Source organism: Pyrgilauda ruficollis, unplaced genomic scaffold (genome assembly GCF_017590135.1).
Source record: "Pyrgilauda ruficollis isolate IOZ18807 unplaced genomic scaffold, ASM1759013v1 scaffold7, whole genome shotgun sequence".
Classification (NCBI taxonomy): Eukaryota; Metazoa; Chordata; class Aves; order Passeriformes; family Passeridae; genus Pyrgilauda; species Pyrgilauda ruficollis.
The window spans coordinates 7903987-7924576 of NW_024528821.1; positions in this window are offsets into that span (position 1 = coordinate 7903987).

A 20590-nucleotide genomic window follows, 5' to 3' on the forward strand; every position below is an offset into this window, starting at 1 on the left:
ATGTCAGCAAATTATTTGATTAATCTGTTTTGAGAAATAGAAACTTTCCTTTTAACTGCAGTCTGCAGTTTTCTTTGGCTATTCAATATACATTTCTTTGTAGAAAAAGTTAGTGACATTTCCCATTGGCATGAGGTGATATTGGGAGCTATGTAGATTTGCATGAGCTGCTCTTTATTTTTGGAGTGTTTAAAGATTGCCTCTGGGCTTTGAAGCCTCCTAAACTCCTCACCTGTTGGTGAGCTACCATGTATAGTGTTCCCACTGGAGGCAAGTATGTGACTGGTGTAATTTGAAAACCTCTTTCTCTTCATCTTCACCTCAGTTTTTTACCAGGTCTGAGTGGGAGTCGACTCAGGCTGAATAGCTCTTCAGTTTGTGATGGGAACCATATAACAGGATTAATAAATCATCTTCCAAGCTTAAAAAAACCCCCAAACAACAACAACAACAACAACAACAACAACAACAAAAAAACAAAACAAAAGCCAACCCAAACAACCCCACAACCTGCTTGGATAATTAAACTTTCAATAATGAAATGATCATAGATCTGTTGCATTGTCTGAGGCTAAAAACGTGTCTGTATTCCTGCTTAATATATTTTTCTCTTTTGCTTAACTATCCATTTATGGTATTTCTCCACTGCAGAAACACAACCCAACATTTCTGCTGACTGGAAGGAGGGTCAGATCAATGTAGGACAAATTCCTATTAATGAGATTTTGATTCTTTGACATTTTCAATCAATGCATACTTGAACCATGTGGAAGGAGTCTGATCTTAGTGGTTCAGTTCTCAGTTGTTTCTCAAGTAGGTAGTCAGAGATATTTCTCGTGTGGGTTTGTTCCTCTTTTTAATGGAGGTCACAGACTTGTGTTTCTCCCTGTTAAGTACCATGGAGATGTTACTCCATGTGAAGTAACACTGTACTTCAGTGACAGCTTGCTTTTGTTTGTGTTATAACCTTTCTAGAAAACACTACTAGACAACATTAATGTCTCCCTCTTAGTAACTTTTCCTAATTTGATTCCTTGACAGTAACTGTTTAAAAAATGAATTATTCTTGCATGTATGTAATGTACATAATGCAAACAGAATTCTTACTAAACGTTGCAGGTGCACAACCAGGGAAGATGAACACAAATTTGTGTTCATCATGTTTTGCCAACATCTTGTTTCTAGGGGATTGCATTTTCCTGTTACTCACCTAAGTCCACCAAAGCAGCTACTCAGAGGTGAAGCCTCTCATGTCTTGGGGAAATGACCTTGTCCTATCTGGGCTGTCAGGAACAGAAATTTGTGTTAAGAATGGTCTCTGTCTGCCCAGTTAAATGATGTCCTATCTCCAGGGGCACAGGAACACCCTGAGGTGTGGAGCTAGAACATGAGCTTACACATCATTGGCAGGTTAGAAGAATTTGCTATTGTCTCTCTTTTATAATATATATTCTGTACTGGTAGAGACATCTTGAGACACCTCACTTCTTGCAAAAACAGAAGGTGCCTCTTCTCAGGAAAGCTTCTTTGGATCCAGGGTGTGTGAAGTCATCTAGACTCCCAGGACTGTGTGGGGTTAGCACCTGCATAGAGGCTAAAGTCTCAGTCCTAGGAACGGAGAGTCTAAATGATTAACACTGGAATATCTGCCTTGGACTGTCTGTGTTCTGCTTTAGAACTCATCCTGGCCATCTGTGGCTGTGGGAATTAGGATTGCTGCTACATCTTCCCTGTTAAACAGCTCGTTTTGAGTTATTTGTTGTAGCTGCTGCAGTCCTTTGTCAAGGCTTTGTCACATGTGCCTGGCACTGAAAGGCCTTGGCTTGAAAGTTTTATTTTAGAATAAAGTATAGCTCAAGGCCTAGTATGATAACTTGCAATTTGTTTAAAAGAAATTTAGTGGGGCCCAGTGCTTTCAGAAAAGAAAGAACAGCGTTTGAAAATTTGGTCAGCTAGAGCTCTTCCAAAAAAAAGTCATGTAAGGGGAGAGGTGTTTCAGATGCTTCAGCTGTGGTCTGACACTGAATTTTCTTGACACTGGGGACCCCCTGCATAAAAGAGCAAAAGAGCCAAATTCTAGAACTCAGTTGCACCTCCATCAAGACACAGCTGGATCAGGCAGCCATAAAGCAACAGTCAGAATAGTCCCATAAATTGTGATGAATCAGAACTTCTCCTTCTGGAGAGGAAAAATAAAATCTAAATCTACTGAAAATGAAACATAATAAAATAAAATGCCTCTAATACAGGGTAATCATGTGCATTTGCCTTATAAATCATGCTTTATAGGATCTTAAATGTACTTTCAATTTCTGTCCCTTTATTTTTTACAGTCTTGGAAAACTGATGTGTTGAATTTGACTTTGAGAATAATGTAATGCAGCCAGCATAGCTCTGCTCCCAGACAGAACCATGTTTTTTTATTCAGATGAAAATATTCAATAAACTCCTTTTGTGCTGGATTGGCTATTCTTTAGTATAAATAAGTTCCTAGTACAATTAATAGCTAACCAAAGGAGACGAATACTTTTTCAAGATCTTGGTGGAGGAAATGAGTCTCAGAGAATGCTATGAATTGCTCTGGTAGTATCTTTTTAGAAATGTGATACTGAGCTGCAATTGTAGTAAATTATCAGCTTTTGTCTACTATGCTTTAATCCTTATAGCAATTCTTTCCTTTGCTAGTATGCATACCCCCAAAAAAGAAATGGAACAAGATGCCTAAATTACTGACTATCTTGTGTGCACTATTGATTGGGCTCATTGATGCTGTGTTATCTAAGACTAAATTGGCATCAATTTTTCCCTTGAAGCCCGAAGATTTTGTGTTCTATTTAATTGTTAGAAGAAGGTCAGCACAGACTGTACCCTCTGGCTTTTAATTTTAGATGGAAATGTCCTAAATGAATAGAAAACTGCATGTCAGCAAAATGTACTCCTGCTGAAAGCAATGTGTATGTTTCTCATGTTTTGCGTTGGTGATGACATAAGCTTTGACCTTGGCCTGTATCTTTTTGAAAGAAGAGTAATATTTGTTCCCTTCAGCCTAATAGCAGCACTGTTGGTAGGAACTGTGCTCTTGTGTGAACAACAGCTCCTGCCCTGCTGCAGTTTGTAACAGTGGATGGAAAAGGATTTTTTTTTTTTGTATATTGAAGTGCTGTTCTTTATAATTTCCCAGTGTAAGGATCCTGACTTCTGTCTTTATACAGTCAAAATGGAGGTGGAAGAGACAGGCACGATTAAGGCTAAAGTGGTAAATTGTAAATTTGGTAAAGTGGTAAATTAAATTACAAAATGTGAAATATTTTTGCCTACTTGGCTGGAGCTGTGGCCAGTTTGGCAGATGGAGAGCTGAATTTGTAGGTAGGACCATTACTGCAACCTAAGGACTTTGAGTTTGTAATTTTTCTTGTTTTCCAGCTATGGCAGTCAGGAAACAGCATTCCTCTGTGATATCTGTCTTTTCCTAAAAACGGGAGTCCTGATTATTTCTCCCTAAATGCTCATTGATGACTAGGAAATGGGAGGAGACATGGATAAATACTCTAACTTGTAAGTAACCGGCAGGATGGAGCTGTCAGCATAACCTGTGGTGGGCCCTTCTGAAAGAAGGGTGTCCATCCCAGAGAGATCAACATCTCTGTGACAGGCAGGGAGAATCCTGTGCTGGTGCATGGTGAGAAAAGATTTTTTTTTTTTTTTAGCATCTACTTTTGAAATTATTTCAGGGAATTTGTATTCAATGCTGTGGTTGAATGCATGGGGACAGAAGTTTTTCCCTCTACCTGAGCTCACCAAAAACATATGGAAAAAACCCGCTGAACACCTCACGCCCATTTCCCTCAGGGCTTTGGCTCATATTTGCATTTTGAGATACAGATTTGTGAGTAGAAGAATAGCTGCCCATCTGTTAGGGAGGTAAGAGGTGAAATACATCTGGTCCTCTGATTACCTTACCACCCCCATACCCCCCTCTGCTCAAATTCTGTACATCCTGAGAAGAAACAAATTCAGTTTCCTCTTGCAGCCCAATGAGGGCAAGAAGAAAATAGAACAACTGAAAAACTTCTCAGCATATTAAAGAATAGTTGAAGGATGAAAGAGGCCTGAGGGTATCACTGTGACTTTGAATGATGTTGGGAAGTTTTTACTGGTCTCTTTTTGCAAAAGTCTGTGTAAGCAGTTTACAGTTGGTTGAATTTAGAGGTTTCCCTGATTTGATCAGAGATTTCACTTCAATTTTTCCCAGTGGCTCAGGGACACTCAGGTAATTACATTTGGGAGATTTTTCATGTCTCCAGTTTGACCATCTGCCTTTGCCAATAAAACATGTGCAGCAGTTCTGTCTTATTTTCCCTAAGCCTGCAGCCAAGGTAGAGCAGATGTAAGCCAGAAAGTGTGTGTGTGCTTTTGTACATAGAATAATAGAAAACTGCATTTCAGTCTTTGAGTGTGAATCAGCTTTGAGAAATGCAAGGCACTTATTCAGTGTTTGTGGGAGTTGGTATCAAACCCAGGTATAACATCTCTAAGCAGGAAGATTAATGAAGACTTTACACAGACTTTTCTATCAGCAGGATGATGTGGCAGTGTTTCTGGTTTCTAGCTTAGAATATGCAGGAAGAGTTTGGGACATCTCACCCATCAGTTCCTTGAGATGGCTGTCATTGAGAAGGACAAGCAAGCCTAGAAAGTGTGTGATTGTCAGATCTGGCCTTGAGTGAAGGTGGAGGAAAATCCAGCACTCCAGCTCTGCATCCTGCCAAAAGGAGCCCAGTCCCTTTTCATCTTCCTTCATGTCCCTTTCTTGTTCTGGGTTTCTGTCACAACATGTGCTTTTGGCCTCGCAGCAGGAGAAGAGAAGGCACTAGAAGAACTGAATTCCAGTTTTCATTCAAAGCTCCCTGATACAGTCCCAATTTTTCTGCTAATGAGATGGAAGAACTGCTGTAAGTCCATCTGTCAAGCTGCAAAGTGCTGTGCTGCGTATATAGCATATCTTCTTGGTGGCTTAAAAAGTTTAGTCCGAGGGAGTATAAAGTCAATGTTTAGTTATTAAGTGCCTTGATGGTTACTAGGTGGAAAAAACTGGTTCATGTTTGAAAAAATATTTTATGCAAGTGCAGCCAGGAAAGATCAGCTGAGTTTAAGCGATTTTTTGAAATGGACCATGATTTGAGACAACACTGAGACCAAGCTGAATTCAACACTTAGCAAGTTGAATTTCTGGCTTAAGTAATTTCTCTTTGCTTTCTTCATGATACCTTCCTCATCCCCTCTCTACATCAATGTCCATTTTCACCTTCAAGTTCCCCCATCTCCCTGCCCTTGCCAAGGCAGGAATTCAGTGCTGGGGCACAGGGGCCAGAGGGAAGCTGAGGGCTACAGGTCATGGGCATTGGTGGGGTCAGAACTGCCCTTCCTCAGTCCTGGCAATTGGGATCATTCAGGTGATCCATCACAGGGCCAGGAACAATAGAGTTCTGTCTAGAAACCACATTTGGGTTGTGGGAGCTTGCTCCATCTGGTCTCCCTTTGTTTGCAGGAGAGGCTGGTCCTGCAATGTTTGAGCTTTGGATGCTGCAGAGGCTGGAAAACAGCACATACTGAAGGGGAGGTCAAAGAAGGAGGCAGATAATGGGTTTGTGTAATAAATCCTGGTCTGTTTTCCTTTCATTTCCCTGGCATGGCCATTTCCAGAGGGACCCATAACCATGAGAGGTGCCTGCATGTGCTGCAGCTTTGCTGCAGAGCTCGAAAATGATGAAAATCTGAAAGGTGGCAGTGAGGTTTTACTGCAGAGCTGTGCCTAAGCAGTTATCATGGGCATTCCTTTGCAGGGAAGGGGGTTTTCAGGAAAAACCTAGAGAAAAAATGTTTCAGTTCCTCAAGAAAAAAGGAGTAGCCTTAAATGCTTAGGGAGCAGAGATTTGTTTTTTCCAGATCTAGGCTTCCTTCATGCATAACAAGAGTTACTTTTGGTTTATACGGAGCTAATTTTGGAGGACACTTTTCTCTAGTGATTGCTAAAGTTTTGTTAATGTTTTGTTGTGATGTGTAGAGCAAATAGAGTTATTTTCTATTGGGAAAAGAAATAAAAAGCAGCATTTTTTAAATAACCCAGTTCAGTGGGATAAGGGAGAACTGTTACCATGAGCAGGAACCTTTCACTGAAGCTGCACACTAGGAGATTCGTGGCTTCGTTCTTTCCTTTTGCAATTTCTTCTGTGCCAGACCTAGTTGCTTCTAGGAACAATGTGCTTCATCTCTTTCTGCACAGCTAAAATGGGGATAGCCATGCCTGCTTTCCTGCAAGACAAGGCAAAGCTTGAACTCTGTGGGTCAGCTCCTGCTCACTCTATGTCCCATCCTACCCACCTGCCAGGTTACAGCTCCCTGCACTGGAGTTTTTTCTCACTCACTTGGCACATCCTACACCAGATGCTTGAATTTATTGCTCTACTGTGTTAAGGTTTGACATAAGGAATGCACCTTCTCTTCCCACTTTGTCTCTTTGAAGGCTATGTTTAGGAGAGTTGGAGTTCTTCCCCTTCCTCTAGCTCCTTAAATACTAAGGGCTCCATGTAGAATTACAGTGTTCTCTGTCTTGTAGGTTTTGGGAAGTGAGGTTTTCTAGCACATGGGAAGCTCAGACCTTCAGAGGGACTGCTGTGATGTGTTATGTGAAACACTTTGATTTCTTTTCTTGTAGAGCACATTATGGGTCATATTGCCCTGAACGGTTCTTCTACCCACCTGCTGTCTTGAGCTCATTTCCTTACACTGAGAAAATATCTGGGAAAGAATTGACTCAGAAAATAGTTCACAGTGATGCAAATTCTCTAAGACTTTCAAGGTAGGAACAGAGATTTAAGTAATATATCAGTTGTTTTTGGACACCTCAACCTGCATCTGTAGCTGTTTTCTCACTGGTACAGGTAAATCTGTCTTTGTTATGCTTGTCTGAGTTCTCTGAGGAACATTGGTCACAGATGTTAGGATGTACTGTAGTGATTTATTGTGTAGAATGAAGCAGAGGAGAGCAATAAAGGTTGTTTATAAATTGGCTCTCTAAGCACTGTTGGACTGTTGTATTTCTGCAGTGTAGTTCCCAGTACCTCATCTGCATGTTCAGCATTCAATACTCAGGCTTACTTTGCAGTTTTTGTTTTTTGTTGGCCTGCCAAAGGAAGCATTGGATGAGTGTTGTAGAATATCTGCTTATGAAGCCACTGAGGAGAACTTTTAAATCATCTCTCTGCTCTGTATTGTAAATTCATGTTACCCAAGGTAAGCATCTTGCTTTAGTACAGTATGTCTCTCAATTTGCAGAACAAAACCCATATGTAACTGTTCCTTTCAGTAGGTCCCTGTAATAACAAAATGCTGGTGTTTCCCACTATACATCACTTTTTGCCTCAAAAGACAATAAACCTGTTTGCACACTTAATAATCTGAAGAAAAAGTGATTTTCTGTTCTATTAACTTTCATTAGATATTTCAAACAGTTCTAGATGTTTCATGAAAATACATGAAAATTCTTGCCTTAAAAGTATTTTATGTCAATATAAAATTGACTACTCTGGGATTTTTTTTTGTTTATTTTCTTTTTTTTAGCATGTATTGTCATCATAATTTTGTGATACACAAAAAAGTAGAATCCTTTTTAAAAGCATATTTTTTACCTGTGACATGGTCAGAACTTTAAGATTTCATTGACTGACTTTCATTTTCTACAAACTCAGTTGAAGTGATTGGTTGCCTTCATGTTGTCATGTGTCATCATAGTGGTTTTAGGATTGGCAATGTGTTAATTTCCTAATTAACATAGATTATTCCAAAGAGTGGGATGGTAATAAATCTGCAAACCACCAATGGGAATGAGAGAATGAGACATATGACCAGCCATAGAGTTCAGACAGAGAAAACACTGTATAACAACACCAATGTAACGAAGAATAAAATTAACCCCCCTGTGTCATTCTCCCAGTGACACAGATTCGTGGCACAGCCAGCAATGAGCTGCCTCGACGGCAGACCCGTGGTGACCAGGCAGCCCCAGGCACTGGCTGTGGTGGTGCTGACTGTGGTGGCTGCTGGGCATCCTTGTCCTGTTTGCTGCTGCTGGCTAGAGCCAGAATGTTGTAACGTTTGATTTAAGAATAATTTACAATGATGTATTCCTGTTGATACATTCATATCCTGTAGTGCATTTTCCCATTAAATTCAGAACATGCATTTTTATAGAGTATAGAACCCATTAAAACCAGGGAATTGTCAGTAATGAAACAGTGCTTCTCACACAAAAGACTAAAATAGGCTTTTGATGCATATAAATTCATATAAAGTCTTCGTTGCTCCAACTGAGCCTTATAAATGCAAATTATGAACAATTTTTTATTTGTGTCAGGTAAAGTACCATCTAAACATGTTTAGACATCAGAAGTGTTCATTTTTTGCATTCTGCTGTAAATCTGTTCCTTGACAACCCACTGAAATACAAAATAGCAGAGACATGTAGTTAATGTTCATTGGCAACATTTTTACATATTTGTTGTCACAACTGAATTAACTTATCTGAAAAACAGAAAAGCCTTCAAGTGAATTTAAATTACTCGTCACAGAGAATATGTATTTAATAGCCTAATGGCACTTTGAGTAAAATCTATACTACACCCCCATCCAGTGGGTTGATGACAATGATAATTAACCAAGAGAAGAAAAAAGGCATAATATTGACTTTTTGACACCTGGGCAAAAAGAAAAGACTGAATTCACCTAGTTGCAACTTTTTAGTTGCTGCTTCACAATACTGTGTTATCAGTGCAGAGATTCTCTGAAAATGTTGAATAATCCAGTCCTGTTTATCCTTTTATACACACACAAGCAACGAAATTTATTTCTTTTAATAAAAAAAGAAAAAAATAAGATGATAAAAGACACCATTAAAAGAGGCCAGTAACTACTATAGCCCAGTTATAAACCACTACTTTTCAATTATATTTGTTCTTTTTTTTCTTGAGACATCGTTACTTTGGCTGAATTGTGTGTTTGGATTATATTGCAGAAATCTGTTCTGGTACTGAAACACAGTTTCCATGAAAGAAATTGCTGGGTGAATTGAGGTAGTCAGTTTTGTCCCCAGTGATCTCTGCTCTGTAGCCTCAGTGGCTGATTTCTGTTCCATGGGGACAGATGAGGACCAGACACAGGTCAGGCAGGGGAGTCTGGGCACCCACTGGGTCTCAGAACCAGCTGTTTATGTGCTGAGTATTTGATTACTTCATGCTGTGGTAGTAGCTGGGACAGAATTTTTTTGCTAAGGACTTGGTTTTCCCAGGTGTGTGTTTAGCAGCCCAAAAGGCCGGTGCAGGCCATCCCTAGCCCAGCCACCTGCTGGGTTACACTGTCCTGGAGCCTTGGCTGTCTGTTGCTTGGGCATTTTGCTCACACACTGGCAAACTGAGTAAATAGCTCAGAAGCTGCAACTGAAGGTGCAAAAACTCTGTAGGGTTTCTCAGACTGGTACAAGGCTGAGAAATTTTCCTGCCTTAGCTTGAGGGTTTGAAGCAGAAGTGGGGCAGGGAAGAGTGAGGGGAGAGGTCTGAAAAACTGGGTCACTGACTTAGGTTCCCTGGGGTGCTGGAGGGAGCCAGGAGGCTGTGACTGCTCTCCAGCCCTTGGAGCAACCTGAACTTGTCCCCTTCATTTAAAAGAGGAGCTGTCCTTAATAATTAGGTGGGAACAATCTGTCCCCCATTAAAGTTTCATCTCAGTTGCTTTGCACTGTGGGGTGACTTTAAGCCAGGCAGCTTTTGCAAAGATGCTCATCTTCTCTCAACACTGTTTTTTAACACCAGTCATAGAATTGTAGTTATCTGGATGTTTTCTAATTTTGTGTGAACCCAGATATGTAGGGTGGTAGCCACAGCAAGGAAAATGATAGTGATATAAATGTTCTGCTTTTCTCAATTGGATTACCTGAAGATGTGAAAGAGATCCATTTCAGTTCCTTTTATATAAGAGATGTTCTCTCCCCATGGCTTGCATTCAAATCTTTAAGTCATGTAACATCATTATAAGTAGAAATTACTCTTTTCATACCTCCCATTTCTGAGCATGTGACTACTTCAGCCCAGTTAAGGATGTTTCAGATATTTTTTTCTTTCCAAATGGTGTTAGTAGTGTGCACTTCAACAAGCAGAATTTCCCAGTGTTGCTGCATAGGAGTTTATGGAAATTACTTTTAGGATCCTCTGGCTGCTCTCATGCCTTTGTATGAAACAGCTCACAAAGGAGACTGGGTGTGAAGTGTCCATGGGCAGCCTGTGGAGTTGGGGCTCACAAATCGGCAGGGAAATGTTCTGTTATTCCCAGTCAGCATAAGCATTCTCACAGCTGATGTAGAGTAACACAAGGATTCAGATAACAATCACATTCACAGATGCTGCTTCTTGAAAAACAAGTTGCAAAGGACTCTTGAAGATGCTAACCTTACACTGTACTTGCCTGTAATGTGGTTTTGAAACTGGAGCAGAGAGAATAGCAGGATGAGCTATTAAAATTCAGCGGTACATCTGGCAAGAAAGGTAGCGTGAGCTGATTCCACAGTTGCTACAGCCTTTTGTTCTTGTCCTTCTTTGTGTTTTGCTTAATTAAAGAGCACAGATCTCACCCGGAAATATCTGTACGAGTACTACACACTCCTCTGTCCTAGACTTATGTGCAGAACTGTTAAGATCCATCTTTTTGCAGATGGCTGTTTTAGGTAATAAATATAAGTAAGGCAGGCAGGTAGTTGTGTGTTTGAGATTTCAGATGGGGCTGGGCATGATTAGCTTAGACTGCTAGGGAAACAGGCAGGAAGGATTAAACAACATGCTCAGATCACTTTTCAGGCTCTTCATCAAGACCCTGTTTATTGCTTCAAACAACAAAAACACCCTCACAAAGCAGGACAAAATGAATTGCCTTTCTTCAGCCAGTATAGCTGCCAGCTGCCTCACTTGCCTGCCTGGAGCTGATTTCAGGAGTCACCTTGCCCTGCTGACCCTACAGGTGAGTCCCTTACAAAGTAGGAGAGACCTGGCTCCACACCTGGATGTGTGGCAGAAGAGTTGCTGGGTTTTAAGATGCATACCGTGAACATGCACAATTACATGTAAATAATCCCTAATTATCAAGCTCTGTGGTTGAGAAATATTCAGAAGGAGTTATGGACTTACTGTGTCTTCTTCCTTGGCCAAGGAAAGGCATTTCCAGCCATTTCATCAATGACAACTCTGCTCCTAGCTTAGGAAGTAAATAATGTCCCTGATGTAGAGGCCATATTGGTGTCTCTTTGAATTTTCTTTTTCAGGCTGAAGTTGGTTCTGTTGTAAATCTACCACTTTCTAGAGATGAACAATGTGAATGTTATCATGACCATGTCCCTTTAACAAATATAACAGTGTAACTAGGCCTGCAACAATTAATTAGTTGGACTCTCTTGGTAATGATTACCTGAGGATATTAATAGCTTGTTCAGGAGGAGGAGAAGTGGCACTGTTATTTAAAAAAAATGTTTGTAGAAATGTTCCCAGTGTAAAGTGTGCTATCATAGTGCTGCATTTCAATAACAGATGTTAATACAATTTTTCTCTTGAAATAATTTAATTCTAGCCCTGCTCGTTCACAGAAACAACACATTTACACCGAGTAAATGTCCCAAAGTTTTCCGTAACAAAATTGTAGAAGTTAGAGGTGAAAAGTGTGTGCTTGTTCCTGCAGCCTCATTCCTTTCCCTTGCAGGATTGGTTTTTCTAAAAATATATGCTGGTTTTTCCTACTGCAAAGGAGTTTTCCTGTTTATTTTGCACACAGTGCGTTAGAATCTGACACTACTTAAATCAGAGGTTTTCATTTTATTGAGTGATGATTTCTTTAGTAGATAATCAGCAATAATGTTAAGCATAACAAGCAAAGAATTTGGAATTTTCCTTACTCTGGCTTAGATGAGCAGTGGGGTGGGGGAGTGTGTCTTCCCTGTGAAAATTCCAATGGGCATGGAAATGCAGAAGGACCGTGTCCTGTCTCTGTATGTCCTGCTGCCTCAACACCCATGACAATAAGTTGAGCATCTGACCAGTAAAATCTGCTGTTGATACCAGTATTTAGGAAAAATAATAATTAACATGCAACAGCAGTATTTTCTAGGGGAAAAAGAGAATCTAGTATTTTTCCTGTTACTACTACTACAGGTGTCTATTGTAGCTGTGATGATGAGGAAGATCTGAGTCCAACCCAAGGCATTGTTTAATGAGTTACAGTGGCACAGGCTAGCAGAAAAGTGGAAGGGGAGGGTACAAGAGTCCAGAAGATATGAGAAAAACAGTGGGGGTGGAACAGTAATTAACTGAGTTCTTCAATAAAGGCTAAGCTGTCAGAGAGGCTGGGGCAGGTGGTGGTGGAGCTCTTCCTGGGGAGCTGTCCCGTGTGAGGGGTGAGCCCATGGCAGGGGCTCAGAGAGGGCTGCAGCCAGGCAGCAGGATTGCAACTTGGCATCACTGGTCTGTGGGTGCTTTGTACCTTGGCCAAAGAAAACCTGGGACACTGTTCTTGTGTGTTTCGTCCTCATTTGCTGTACAGTCCCCAAATTGATTTTGTTTTGTTCTGTAAGTGCAAACCCTGATTGTAAGGCATGAAATGCTGCCTGCTCTCACTCTGTTGGCTCCCAAATACAGACAGCACCTCTGCCTGTGGCTTGCTGGGTCTTCACGAGGTCATCCACTTACTGTAAAGGTTAAAGGGAAGTTTTTCTGGGTCATTCAAGCATTTAATTGTTAGTTTGAATGTGTTTGCCTGGACTTAATAAAAATAACAGCAATTAGTATGATCTTTCTGAGAAACAGGAGTGATCTTACCAAATTTTGGGAGGAGGTTAATGCTAACACAAGTTATTTGTATGGCTTCGCATTGAAGAGTTTCAATTTGCAGCATGAATAGTTCAATTTCTATTTAGGGTGCAATTCCAGAGGAAGTATAATTACAGTTAAGGGGTGTTGCAGAACTGATGAAGCTTTAGGTTAGGAAAACACAGGAGATATTTTGTGAAAATATTTTAGGGTTATGCCTTGCTAAATCCAGAGGAGGTATAACTAAGTGAAAAACAACTTACTGCTCAGTTCACCTTTAAAAGTATGAATGAATAAAGAATGCTATTCCTGACTTTGCTAACTTTATTTTTCAAAATATCCTCCTCTGTTAGAGCCAGTATGTATCTGTTCATATGATTTTCTAAACATGCAAACTATAGTTAGTGGTGCCTAAAACAGAAGTTAAGTCTGTCATGTTTCAACTATTTTTGTTAATGAGAGGATTATTCAGTACCATCTCAAAGCATACATACATAAATCTACTGGCAGAAGTTATTCATTGAAGTGGGTACAATTGATATTCATTTAATATGGACAACATTTGAAGAACCTCATTTTTCTTCCTTTTCTTTCCCATTTGTTTTCTCTTGCACAGTATGAATACTTCATAGAGATCGTGATTGTCCCCTGTACACACGTGTTCAATCGTGCTGCTCTTTGAATCCACCCCTTCACACCAACCCCTGCTTTTACCAAAATATTGAGATGCAATCAAAGCTGTCAGATTGCTCAGTGTCTGAAGCAAGCTGCTGATTACTGTTGCCACTGTTAGCTGAATTACATTAAAGGCTTTTATGAAATATTTGCATTGCTTGCTGATATAAATATCATGTCTACGCCACAGTGAAAAAGGAAATAATTCTCATTTTGTGACACATTTTTTCCAAGACAAGACAGCAACAACAATCTGTGGAAAACATCTACATACAGAGCACATTCCAGAGTGTCATTTGATTTCTTAATTGCTAAATTGTTCAAACAGCAGCCTCTGTTGCTTCCAGCTCGTCATACCACTCTCAATAACAAAGGTGGAGTTGATGAGGCTAAACCATCAGCCAGAGTTTCATGAGCTTGTGTATGACTTCAAGCCCTGTCTGTCCTGATATGCTTTAGCCTCTTGTTGAATTGGGGCCAGTAAGAAAAATGAATGAACTAGGTAAATAGCTGTAGAGAAAACAGATCAGCCAAGTGTCTGGGAAGTAATTCATGAGAAGCAGCACCTCATGGCACTGCACATGTGCATCTGTTTAGTGTCTGCTGAGTGTCAGATACTGCTGTTTCTCAGAGGTCAGGTGTTTCTCTGTGCAGTCTGAGCCCAGAAGTCTGAGGTGTCCAGGGTTATTGCAGAAAGATGACTGTGATGAGCCTACTATTCTGAAATGCTTTATGGCACTGGATAAAGCTGGGTGGAAGGCAATGCATGGAGAGATCTCAGCCTCTGCAGATAATCCTTGTGTCACAACTGTTAGTGCAAATGGTGTTTGTGACAAGAAGGACAAAGTGGTTCAATCCTGTATGAATGCTCAAGTAAAATCTTCATACTGCTTGCTCAGCAAAGGCAGTCTTTTAAAATGTGGCAAATGAGGGAGTGATTTCAGAGAAATCACACAAAGGAAAATGGGCCTTGGTTAATTTGCAAAGCAACAACACATTCAAGCTCTCCATGCTTTCAGCTGTAGCTGAAAACACCATGTAAATGAAAACAATAAATGGCCAGGAAGCTTGTGTGCTGCTGAGGCACATCTGCTTACTTCCTCACTCGCTTTGGTGGTGTTGTATTGTTTCTGCATTCCTTTGTATCAGTTGTGCTGCAAACACAAAGCGAAATATCTCATTGTTTAACAAGAGCCATTCGCTACAAGCTGGTAACAAAGCCTTCAGCAGGCAGGCACTCTGCAAAGCCCAGAAATGCACTGCTGCAGGTTCACCTACAGCAGCAGGGGATGCACAGCAGCATGGCCCAAGTATTCTGCATCTCTGTTTTATTGCTCAAAGGACTCTCTCAGCTGAGGGAATTTTCCTTATATTCAGTAAGTTTGATTCACCTGGGATAAATGAATAGGGGACAATGCTTGGTGCCTCTCAGACATGCAATGGTGAGTGGCTTCCAGAGCACAGGTGCTGGCAAGAAAACTCTACTGGCTGAAACTGCAGATTTTCCTGCCTTGATTGTTACTACTCTTGGGCTGGTTTTGACGCAGAAGCCTCTTTGCCCCCTCTGCAATCTACTGCCTTGCCCCTTTTGTTTCCTAGCTGGCCTCATTTCTGATGTGGCTGGTACACCTCTTTTCTCCCATGGGAGCTGCTGGGGATGGGGTGGGCAGCTGGCTCTGAGAAGGTGGTCTTGGATTGGGATGTGTGAGCTGGGCTGCTTCAAAATAGCTTCGTGTGGGAAAAGATGCCAGAGATGTGGTTGGAGGGGCTTCCCAGCACAGCTCACCCAGGGTGTCCCTCCTTATTTGTTGCTTAAGTATCCAGCAGACTTTGTGCTTTCTGTGGGAGAGCAGTGCCCACCAGCTTGTCCAGTCTGCCTCTGGGCACTGGGACAGACATGCTGGTGGTCATTTTAACAGTGACAGAAGCTATTTGGTTGGTGATCTTTTGCTTTATGACTGTAAATGTGTGATGTTATCTGTGTCTGGGTGCTCTGTCACTCCTGTGTGGAGTGACGACATGTGTGAAGAGTAACCGTGTAAAGTGGAGCTGTAAGAAATAGCACAAACCCGTAATTCTAGGAGTGACTTGCTGTTGCCCCTTAGACCTTTCTAAAACCCATCTCTTTGTTACAGTAATACACTAGGGAGAAAAACCTGCCTTATATACTTTATTATTTGTGAATGTCATTCTGAAATACTTACTACTGGTGCATTTTTATTATTTAATAGGCATTTAATGAGCTGGGATAAGATTTTACATTTTGGCTTTTGCTTTCAATCTAAGAGGCACTGTTTGGGTGTGGTAATGGCTCTGATAATCAGTTTTCAGTGTCATGTGACTGAAACTCCAGTGAATATGTCTGCTTTTAGCCAGCCGTCCTCTGAAGTTATAAACACTTGCAGAAGTTGCTTTTGTGTTTCTCACTTAAATTTGTACCTGTTATAAATTTGTGCCTGTCAAGCAACTCTGTTGTCAGAAAGGACAAACAGACATCTGGAGTAATTGAATACTCAATTATTTTTGCAAGCTTTTTGACATAATGATTTATCCTATACTTTAATACTACCTCTTTTCATTCTCACTACTTTGTATTTTTTGCCTGATAAATATTTATAATAGAGTAGAAAAAAATTCAAACTGGAGGCAAGTTGTAACTTTTATGCTCTATTAAGACCTGAAAAAATGACAAAAAAATCAACTGATGTGGAAGAAAATATAACGAGAATGTGGAATTAAATAGTGACATTCTCCTCTCCAAGGCTAGTCCTTAATGGATTTGTGTTTCCTTGTGAAATATGTTAGAGTGTTGAGCTCACTTGAGGAAGAATCTCCTACGTCTCAGCCTGCAGAAAAGGGCACAGAACTTATGTTCTGCTTTAGGGTCTGCACATGTCACAACATTGGTGTTTGTGTGTAGCTTTACCTCTTTGTGTGTAGCCTGTTTCCTCACCCATCTCACCTCTTTGGGATAATTAAAACTCAATGAAAAGTTCTTACAGAAACATTCTATGACAACTGCGTATACTTGAATTGGCCAAATATTGAGTAATTTCACTCCAGTCTGTTTGTACCAGCACATCCCATTCTGCCAGCTTCAATTAATCTGTCCCTGAAATTTTTGACAGCATGTGAATGTCTCTGCTGCTTTTTGTCTCTCCACTTAGCACATGAGAGGGTGATGGACTAAAGACTCTTGTCATCCCCTTCTGATGTGGTTTGGCAACAGATGGCAACAGGTCTTTGAGGAGAACCCTGCTGTGGCTCCTCCAAGCACCAGTATCTTGTTTCAGTGCCGTCTGGGAGGGGTATGTGACATGAACCTGAACTGGCTTCCAGCCTCAAACATTCTTTTATCAATTAGCAGAGCCAGTGATGGATTTGACACAGCCTTGGGAATGTGTTTCTGTGTCCTGCAGTATTGTCTGCTGTGCATACTGATGATCTGCTCTGTGCAGAAAGTTCAGGCATGTTTAAGTCAAATTTACAGTAAATTTTTTGTTCCCACTGGGTACACTGGCTTTTGTTTATTCTAGGAAAGCTAGAATACAAACCCTGATGCTTTTAGGAAGCCCAGTTTTGCAGAGTATAAAACAAGGTAAACATTACAGGTAGAAGCCAACAAAGCAAACTTCATCCAGGTGAGATTTCCAAAGGAGTGTCTTCAATTCAGTGCCATCCAAGTGCTGGTTGGCCCCAGGTGATGTGCTGGGAAGTTCTGGTTTAGTTAATGGGATCAGTATTTCACAATGTGACACACAGCATCTCTGCTGCTAGATGGAGAAAGAGCTGGCACTGGGACTGGCCAGGACATGCCAAGTATATTGGGGGCTCACCTTCCCTGCCACTGAGCTAGCAGTTTGCCATTCTTGCTGCAGCACCTGTCCTGAGCCTCAAGATGAATAATGTCTGGGTGGTTTTGTGGAAGGAGAGCCTGGGGAGTGCACAAAGCGAGATTGAGGGTTAACAGCTGGGGTCACATTCCTGTAAGTAGGCAGGAGGGATGAAAGGGCAAGGAGCAGTTGCCCTGTTAAAATAAAAGGCTCAGGGGATGCTGAGATGAAAGGTGTACTGAAGCTTAGGTAAAAGCAGGTGCCAGGACTGTTATTTCAGAATTGCTGTGTGCAATTCTGGCTTATGTGTCTCAGCTGGGTCAAATTGGTGTGCAAACCCCCGTGCATGGAGAGGGACCTTCCTGGCTGCAAAGCACTGAAAACAGTCCCATCAGTGCCCAGGATCACATCTTAACATGAATAGAGATCCTCACTTTGATATTGGGGTGCTTTTTTTCATCTTTTTTCCTTTTTGTTTGCTGTCTTATAAACAGTACCCCACTGAGAGCAACAGTTTTGATCTTCATCATCCTCATCTTGAAGGAGCAGTCACCAGTCTTAGAGTCATGTCTGGTCCTACTCCTTCACAGCTCTTGGATATCTCCAGGAGTGCCAATAGAAACTGCAGTAATTTGGCCATCTTTGTTCTCCTGTTCACCATATGCTGGGACAGATTTATAAAGGATTCTATCTGCATAATCACTAACCTGGTTTATGGCATCAGCTGCTCCAGTTGGCAGCACCAGGAGCTTTCCCCAGTCTTCCTGCTTTTTTTTTGTTTGTTTTAGCTTTGATCACTGCCCACAAAACAAATAATCCTCCTATGGCCACCTAAATGGCTGCCACTTTCTTATCACCATATGGCTCATCCCTCAGTGCCTCATCCACAGTTCTGGCACTGCTGAGCCCACAAGCTTTTCTTCCTTTTTCTCACTGACACAGTGCTATTTGCCCTGGCTGGAGCAACTTCTGACAAGGCAAAGTGATCTTGGCACTGTGTCCTTTACTCAGACATCTGTGAATTCCTCATTTTTGCATAAATTATTTTATCATACATGTCTCTTCTGTGTAATGAAATAGGCTGGGACATAGACAGGAGTAGCTGGAAAAAGTAGTCTTACTACTTAACATTTTTATCTTTGGAAGACATCTTTGGCAACCTGTTGGCTGTCCCTTACTAGAAAAAAGCTTTTATTCATGTCAGAGTTCTGTCTCTATTAGGGTTTGCAATATTAGTCCCAGTTGAATTTGTATCACAGACCTTGTGTTTCAGGATTGGTTTTGTGTTTTTTCTTTGTTTAGAACAGCAATTTGGGACATACTGTGTTATTTACCGTAGAGATAATACACAGTGATACATTTTAAAATGCTTTTTAATGTGTTTTCTGACGAATTGTCTGTTGCTATGTTAGGTGTGAAATCATCTAAAGGGGGACAAGCGATTTGGCATTTGTGCAAGCTTGTTGATTCTAACTAACATTTGCATTAGATTAGAACAGTGAATGCTGTCTCCAGTGAAGAAATGCTTTGCATTTTCTCAATGGTATTTTAAAATGGAGTGTTGCTAGTTTGAATGAGTCAGCTGAAATTACAGAAAATGTTTCCTTTAAAATAACGTCTGAATAGAAGCAGCTGTCATATCACACAGAACCTGAAACAAAGCATAGCACAGAACTTGGTTGACATGTAATAACCCTGCTCTTAGATTCTATAATGTTTTAATTTCTTCCCTGGGATATCTTTTGTGCACTAGGAATAGTGTTATTTGCATGTGAATGGAAAAAGCTAAATTATATTCCTAGGTTTGTGCAAAGTAGCTAATTTCTAATACTATGACAGACAAACGTCTTAATTTTTATTTCTAGAATCATTGTATCAGACTAAAACTTCTCATTGCTATCAGTGTGTTTGTCAGCTGAAGTTCTGAGCTCATGTAAATATTGTGTGAGTTTTAGTGAACAGTGAAAATAATCTTTCTAAGACCTGTCTCACTAGTGGATTAATCAATACAATAATTTCTGTTATAGGAAGTTATTGGTAGACAACAGAGTTTATGGTCATCTTTCTGTTTACTTTTGGAGCTACCCTCTGCAGCTCCATTAATTCTGGTTCATTTTAATTCAGTGAAGATGCCCTGAAAATTTTGTAAGACAGACATTTAATTTTGTTTGGGAAACAAACAGGAAAAAAACCCAACCCAGAAACAGTATTCTCTATTGGAATATTTTGATGTTATGACATAATATGAAATATAATTTTTGGAAGGGCAATCAAAATGAAATCTTGAGTGTATTTGAAATCAAAATGATCTGGAGGCACATCAAACACAAGGCTTTTTATTTATTGCAGTGAAGCTTCACAAAGAAGAAAGATAAGGGTGACTTGGTAAACAACTAGCTTTTAGATAGCAGATAAATCTGTAAAAAGAAAGCACAGACTGATGGACAGAAAATGTCATGTATCTATTCTCTGAGTTACATTGTCCATTTCACTAAGTGAAGCAGCAGACTGACTTTTCACCTCTCCTGTGGCTAAATAAAATGGCAGCCACCGTATTTAGTCAAATTGTCATTTTAGATTAAGCATTTCCAGGAACTCAGCACAGAAATATAATCAACACACTGAAAGCCTTTTCTGAAAGGGGAGAAAAGGATAATGGTAAAAAATGAGTGAAATACTCAGAGCAACATTTCTTTTATAATTTTTAAGACTGGTACAAAACTTAGATGAAGAGGATCATAATCTTCTGCTGTGCTTCCTGAAGGTCTCATTTTATTTAAAAGGAGGCTTCATTTTAAAAACTTGCTTACGGTGTGCTGCACTGAAGACAATCTGCCTCTGATATTTTTAGTGGAACTCTTTGCTTTCCCACAACCCTTCCCTAGTGTGGTGGGGATTTCCAACCTCAAAACTGAGGGTAAAACACAACCTAAAGGAAAAGGGTGGAGTGCAGAATAGTTGTTGTGGCCAGCTGATTGCTGTGGGCTCGTTGTCATTAAACAAGCTCAGGAAAACCTGTTTTGAATTCTGTATGGATCTCTTAGCACTACAGCAACAGGGCTTTGCTGAGGTTTATTATGTGGTCAGGGTGAGCTGTGTGCTTTTGAACTTAGTATGCACACTACAAGCATCTTTTTGGGGTTAAAAAGATGGAGGTAAAAGAAATCTGAGAAATAATGTGGGAGT